General features: G+C 48.8%; 1 pseudogene; it reads right to left on the bottom strand.

Annotated features, from left to right (window-relative positions):
• Positions 1-4,009: 4,009 nt before the first annotated feature.
• On the bottom strand, positions 4,010-4,138 carry LOC119253646 (U1 spliceosomal RNA; annotated as a pseudogene).
• Between the last annotated feature and the right edge of the window lie 3,473 nt (positions 4,139-7,611).

Here is a 7,611-nt window from a genome sequence, read left to right as displayed (position 1 = left end):
GCTATCATAGAAGAGGTGGCAATAAAAACGTGAACGTGAAAAGGGGGCCTCACTAGCGTGGGGAAGCCAGCCCACACCCTCAGTACTGAGACAGGAAGGTTTGAAACACTTCTGGAAGCGGAGAGGCAGTGTGTGGGGAGAGCGGGAGTGAAGGAGAGGCCTGCCAGGACTCCCTCAGTCCAGCTGCCCCTGTCTGCTGGAGGTCCGGCCCCTTCTCCAGCCCCTTCCCACAGAAGTATTCAGCAAGGTCAAGGCTGCAAGGAAGGGTGCTTTCAAGGGCATCCCCCCAGAGACAGGGTGAAGTCAAGGCCTCTGCACAGTTAGGTTATTTATCTTTCCTGCTGTCCCTTTCAAGGTCTTTATGATTCTGGGCCACCTTTAGCCTTGTCTGAGGAAGCAAGAGGGTGAGTTTCTCAAAATAAAGGGGTGGAAGAAGAGGCCTGCAGGCCATCTTTCATTTAAAAACATTTATTTGAGGGCTTCCCTGGTGGCACAAAGGGTTAAGACGCAGCACTATGAAGCTATCCACAGCCACGGCAGCACAAGTTTGATCCCTGCCCAGGGGAGGTGACCCACATGGCACAGCAGACCTCTCCTGTCTCGCCCTCTGCTCCCCTCAGCAGTGTATTTCAGTAGATCTGCCTGTTCTGCTCCCCACTCTGTCTCTGGTGAATCCTCTCACCCCCCCCCACACCTCTGGCCTGTACCCCAGCTCTTGTATGCATAAATAAATCTCTAAAAAAATAATAAAAACATGGGCCTCCCTGGTAGCGCAAAGGGTTGGGCACCGCACTATGAAGCAATCCGCACCTTCTGCATCACGAGTTCGATCCCCGGAGGGCCAGAGAGAAACCCACATGGCGCAGCAGACCTCTCCTGTCTCGTCCGCTGCTCCCCTCAGCAGTGTATTTCAGTCAGTCTGCCTATTCTGCTCCCTGCTCTGTCTCTGGTGAATCCTCTCACCCTACCGCATCTCTGGCCTGTACCCCAGCTCTTGTATGCATAAATAAACCAAATCTTAAAAAAATAATAAAAACATTTATTTGAGCATCTACATTGTGCTGTAGCTTCTTCTAGACCACATTTCCAGGTAAGTCAAAGGCCTCATTTCCAGGTGTGATAGCTTTATATCCCCTTCAGATTGGAAATGAGGAGCTCAGAGAAGTAAATTACCTTGTTCCATACCACAGAGCTAGCCACTGGCAAAGAAAAGGGCCCTTGGCTCAGGGCTTCCTAGCTGAGGATAAGAGAGCAAAGGAAGCACATCAGTGGCCTGATTCCCTGACTTTCTTCCTCATGGCTTTCTGGAGTAGCAGAGAGAACATGGACCTGGAAGTCAAGAGACCTCATTTTGCCTTCTAGGTCTTAGAAACACGTCCTCTCTCTGCGCCTGGGTTTCCCCCCCACACACACACCTGAAGAAGGCAGCCTCCCGTGCAGAGTGAACCAGCTCGAAGTCTCTCCCATTGACCTTATATTTTCCTGACTCACTGTCCTTGCTCAGGTTGTTTCTGCCACATGGAATGTTCCCCCTTCTCTCTCACTTCCTTCCTCTGCCATTCTCCCAATCATTATGACCTAATTCAAATGCTGCCCTCTTTGGCCCTCACAGTCCGGGGATCTGTTGAGTAGTCACACTTAGGCCCCTTCTGTTACAGGGCAGGGAGAGGGGCACCCCAGACCCCGCAAACCTACCTGCTCTAAATAGGTTCTGCCATCCGCCGCATCATCACAGAACATATGAGACTTTAATGGGAAGGAACTTTAATGCAATTAGGAAACAATACAGGAAACTCAAAGAATATAGTTTCTAAATCAAGTTGCCCATCCCCTCGTGGGTAAAAGTCTACCCAAATGGGATTGGCCCAGAGCAAGGCCCCAAAGCCTGCCACAAGTCTAAAGCACCTTCCAGTGGGGAACCACAGAAAAGGATCAGAAAACAACCAGACAAGTCTGGAGGGAAAAGAGCAAAATCAAAATCAAGAAAAAAACCCGCCATTGTCACCTCCCCACGGGCCTTTCCCCACATCTGTGTCACCCAGTCCATGACCAAAAGGCAAGCGCAGTTTCTTCACGTGTCTCTCCGCTCCATGCGCCTCCTCCAGGTCTCCTTCTGGCTCTATCCTGCTTCCTTCCTTCCTCAGTCTCCTCTGCAGCTTCTTCTCTCCATGGTCAGCTCCACCCTTCCTTGGGTGGGGCAGAAAACCTGGAACCTCCCCCTTTCCTGGGGACCACCTTGTTACACTTCCACCAGAACAGTCTCTTCATCATACCAGGGGCCCCCACCCCTGCAGGGAAGGCATCTGTGGTGTCAGTCACCTTGGAGGAGCTGAGGTGAATTCCTGCTTCCATCCCCCACATACTCCTTTCAACCTGCAGAGACTGAGCTTACACTTTCTCAGGGCTTCCAAGGTTGGACCTTCCTGTTGGGCAGGCCAGGCCAATCCAGCCATCAGACTGGAGCACTTTTGGCAAAAGATATCGTCCTGGGAGGTGACCAGCAGATGGAAAATGGTGGCCCCTCCTCACCTGTCCCATCCTAATTCACAAACACCTGGGCAGAAATCCACCTTCACAACAAACACACGGTTCCTGTTCCCACAACCACTCCCAAACCCACTCCTGTCTACCTGCCCACAAACAGGCTAGCAACTGTGCAGAGACGTACCCACTGCTCCCTCTGCTTCCTTGCTGCTCCCAGGGCGGGTGTAGCCCACACATGGGGAACACATGGAGATACACAGACTCACATGGGTGACGTGTATGTGGTCATACATACTATCACAGGTGCAAACATATGTGTATGAGCGTGAGTTGCGTCCACCTGTACCTCAGATGCACATTCTCTCATGCAGCACACACAAGTGCACACATGTATGTAGTCTCTTTTCAGGCATGTGGAGCTCCGCTCTACCCTCACCTCTCAGGTGAGCTGAGGCTGCTCAGGAGCACGAAATGAGGAGGTGCTGTGTTGTTGGTTTTTGGCTGCTCTAGATTTACTTTAAGCTGCTCTCTCTTGTCTGAATTTTCCTTGTTGGTGACTCTATGGAAGGCAGAGAAAGCCCCAAGAACTGTGGGTTCACTCCAGGGCAATACTTTGCTTGGGTGGCTGACAGGTATGGGGGGTGGGATTTAAGGATTCCATCACTTCCCTGAACAAATGTCTCCAAAGAGCCATTGTTTTGTGGGACCAGGCAACGTGAGGCTATGTCTTCTCTTTGCCCCTTCACCATCACATCACACTCTTCTCTATTTCATCTATTCTTCCCATTGCTACAGCCCCTCAGGCCCAAGTTCTCTTCCCATAGGGAGGTGGGAAGGCTTTGAGGAAGACCCAGTCCCCAGGTTAACGTGGCAGCTGCGGGGCTGGTTGCAAGGCCCAGGCAGGCTGGCTTCCTCAAGTGGAAGGATGCTTCTCTTGGGTCCTCCCAGGCAGTACTGCAAGACAGGAGAGATGCGTGATGACATTTGTGATACAGTCACTCGACCTAGAGCACTGGGCAGGGAGCGAGCTTGGATTCCATTAAAATCATTCAGCTGCAGTCACTGAGCACAGAACACAAGTCTGGAGTGGTGCTGGAGTGGCAGGGAGTGTGTGTGGGGGGTGCAGAAATGAGTAAGACATAGTAAGGGGCGGAGAGAGAGAAGAGGAGGAGCAGGAGAGAGGGAGTTGGGGCATGGGAAATACCACGCAGGCAGGATAACCCCTGGCAATGGAATTCAAATACCACATGCTCCACAGTGAAGTGTCACCTCTGCACCACCTCCCCAGAGCATCCCAACCACTACCACCTGCCTGACAATCCTATTGAATTTCCTGTTTTGGTTTTTAATGCTACATGGTGACCCAGGCAAAAACTTGGGAGCCAGCCAGCTCTGCCTCTCCTACCCTATCCTATCAGTCCCCAACCCCATGGGTTATTCTTGTCCCCCCTCCTCCCATCCACTCTCTCCTTTCAAGGCTCGTGACCGCTGCCTTACCACCTTTTCTTTCTTTTATATTTTTTTTATTTTATGCAGTCGAGTTTCCCATGTTTGGGGAAATCGTAGGGGTCAGCACTCCGGGAGTGCAATAGGGGAGCCTCGCCCTGGGAAAACTACCTTCATGAGCATGCTGTTTCCCCTGCCAGGTAAGTATTCACCACCTTTCTTATAGTGGGGGGCATCCCACCTTTAGGCTTATCCATACTCCACACAGTTGCCAGAAACATGTGACTCAAACATTCAGCCAATCTGTAGCACAGATCTTTTACTGCCACCCCCCATTATCTCCCACAAGGACCCAAATGCCCTGACATGGCACAGCTGGCACAAACCTGCTCCCAACTGAGTATTATGTCCCAGTCTCCCGGTTCCCCCAGCTGGCCATGCTGGTGAACATTTCTGAGCTCTCACAAGTGCAGCTCCTATTGTCTGAACTGCCCATCCCCTCCTCGACCTAGCAGGGACCTCCCCACACTTCCAGCCTGGGCGGGGGGGCCCTTTTTGGTCTCTGTTAGAACACATTTTACATTAGTGTTGACAATAGTGATTTAAAAGCCAAGATTTCTACATGTGCATATCATGCACATACTGCTTGACTGCTTTATATTTTTTATGTATTAGTGCATTCAACCCCACAGTAATCTTTTTTTTTTTTAATCTTAAATTTTATTTTTATATTCCCCCATACAATTGCAAACGTCCCATTCTGACCCCAATCCTTCCCCTCCCGCCCCCCACCCCCAAAAAGTGTCTCTGGTTCATAGTTTTTTGTTGATTTTGATTTTCACTTTCTTATATTCATTTTCCTGGTCCCTTATTTAAGTTTTCTAGATTCCTGCTATGAGTGAGACCATCCGGTATTTTTCTTTTTCTTTTTGGCTTATTTCGCTGAGCATGATCCCTTCCAGCGCCATCCATGTTGCTGCAAATTGCATGTGTTTATCTTTTTTGAATGCTGAGTAATATTCCATGGTATATATGTACCACATCTTCTTGATCCAGTCATCTACTTTTGGGCATTTGGGTTGTTTCCAAAGCTTAGCTATTGTAAACCCCACAGTAATCTTGATGTGTTACTATTATCATCTCCATTTCATAAAGGGAAAAACTGATACACAGAGAATTTAAATGAGTTATGTACTGACAGTGACTTGCCTAATAAGTGGTGAAGTGGGATTTACAGTCAGTTCAGTTGAAGAGTCTGTGCGGTTAACCCCTGCGCTATGCTGTTTCACTCGCTTTATCAGCATGTACCAACTTATAAAGCCTTTGAGCAACCAGAATCAGTTACTGTCTGATGAATGAATGAATGAATCAATCAATGAACTCATTAAAGTTTGGCAGAATGAACAAGTAGGACTCATCTTCATTTATGTAAGATGACTGTCATGCCAAAGCAAGTTTACTTATTTATTTATTTATTTATTTATTTATTTATTTATTTAAGACTTATTGATTTATGCATACAAGAGCTGTGGTACAGGCCAGATGTGCAGGGGGTGAGAAGATTCACCAGAGACAGACTGGGGAACAGAACAGGCAGATTGACTGAAATACACTGCTGAGAGAAGCAACAGGTAAGACAGGAGAGGTCTGCTGCACCATGTGGGTATCTCCCTGGCCAGCCGGGGATGGAACTCGTGCTGCAGAGGCTGTGGATTGCTTCATAGTGCAGTGCTTAACCCCTTGCACACCAGGGAGGCCCAAAGCAAGTTTATTTTTATGGAACATCATAAAATTTAAAGAAGATAGAATTTAAGAATAAAATCTCATACATCATATTTTCATCTTGCTTTTTAAGATGGAATTTCTGCAGATCTCCCAGACTGAGGTTTTCATGTCAATGAAGGCCCTCGAGGAAGTGCTGCCCATGACATGGGCAGGCACCAGCTACATCCTGAGCAATACTTGTGGCCACACCACCAGGAAGATTGAAACACTGAGGAATGAACTAAGACATGGTGAATCATGGCCAATGTGGACATCCTGCCTCGATACACTGCCAGGAACAGAGTGGTTCCAACCAGGGAGGTCCATGAGGGCTTTCTGGAGGATTTGAGATTTGGGCTAAGTCTTGAAAGATTTTGATTATTATTATTTTTTTAAGATTTATTTCTTTTTATACAAGAACCGGGGTACAGGCCAGATGCGGGGGAGGGTGAGAGGATTCACCAGAGACAGAGTGGGGAACAGAACAGGCAGGCTGAATATACACATTGCTGAGGGGAGCAGTGGGCGAGACAGGAGAGGTCTGCTTTGCCATGTGGGATTCTCACCGGCCAGCTGGGATCAAACTCATGCTGCAGAGGCTGTGGACAGCCTCACGGTATGGCACTCAGCTGCCTACGCCACCAGGGAGGCCCAGATTTTGATTATTGGAGCAGAAAGAAAGGAGCAAGGAAGTCCAGGGAGTGTTTGGAACACTGGACTTGGTAGTGGAAGGACACGGCAGGAAGGCAGAAGAGAGAGAAGAGATGTGATGGGAGGTGAGGCCGGGCAGTTAACAGACACCTGCTGGAGTGGCAGAAGCTGAGATCATCTTCACTTCCACCCAGGGTGGCTTTACATATTTGGACATGTTTCTGCTATTCACTTTGCCAATTGAACATATATGCTTGGGGAAAAGCCCAAATGAGAATCCTCAGGGCAGGAGGGTTTGTGGAGCCTACAATCTAACACTCTTGACTGCCACCCAACCAGCCAACAGCTTCAGTTTCCCTGAGCTCACTTTGGAAAGGTGATTGGGATGAGCGAGTCTTCTGCCAATTCCTGGCTTGACAGGTCACTTAAGCTCTCTGGTCCTTAGGATGTCGCTGAAGATTAAATTAGTTAAAGTGCTGACTATCCAGATTACAACTGGACCAGTCCTTAGGATCCTTAAGATTACAAGCTGCCCTTGACAATCAGTAACATCCATCAGAAAACTTTGAAAACATAGAAGTTTATGACTTACAAGACCTGGAAATTACACAGCACACCTGGGCAATGAGGTCATGGAGAGGAGGGGGGAGGGAGAGAGAGAGAGACAAGGGAGAGGAGACAAGGAGGGAGGGAAGAGGCCTGGGGTTCTGCTTTTATTGAGGGTGGGGGTTTTAGGATTTTGCAGGCTTGCTCTTATTGGTGCATTCAAATGATGAGAACAGGAATTTAAAGCACGGGAAGAGAGACAAAAGAAGGAAAAAGGAAAGACACAAGTCAGTCCTAACCGGCCAGTCATCGAAATCAAGCAGGACTGTAAAACAAAAGGCGCCTGGGTGCAGGGGGAGGGGAGCCCTGCTCTTATCTGGTCGCCCCGGCTGGCAGATGTTTGAGTTAGCCCTCTTTGAAGTGGATGCCCTTTTGATACCGATGCCTCCGCATCAAGCTTAAATCAGGCACTTGGGTTACACAAAAGAAAGCCAGCTCTGGAAGCTTACGATACAGGCACTTAAAAGCACCTAGAACACGGTCCATTTGCATTAAGTGCCGCAAGATGTTAGTCAATATCAGCGCAGTGGCCAGAGGGCTTGGAACTGGTGCAAAATTTCATGGGGTTATCCCTTTTCTGGGCCACAGGACTTGACATTTGCTGCCACCTCTCTCTAGTCACAGGGTTCTTCCCACAGGTATGGTTCCTGTTGATTGGAA

This window comes from Talpa occidentalis, unplaced genomic scaffold, assembly GCF_014898055.3.
Source record: "Talpa occidentalis isolate TD23 unplaced genomic scaffold, MPIMG_talOcc4v2.1 talOcc4.2, whole genome shotgun sequence".
Taxonomy (NCBI): Eukaryota; Metazoa; Chordata; class Mammalia; order Eulipotyphla; family Talpidae; genus Talpa; species Talpa occidentalis.
This window is presented reverse-complemented; position numbering and strand designations above follow the sequence as displayed.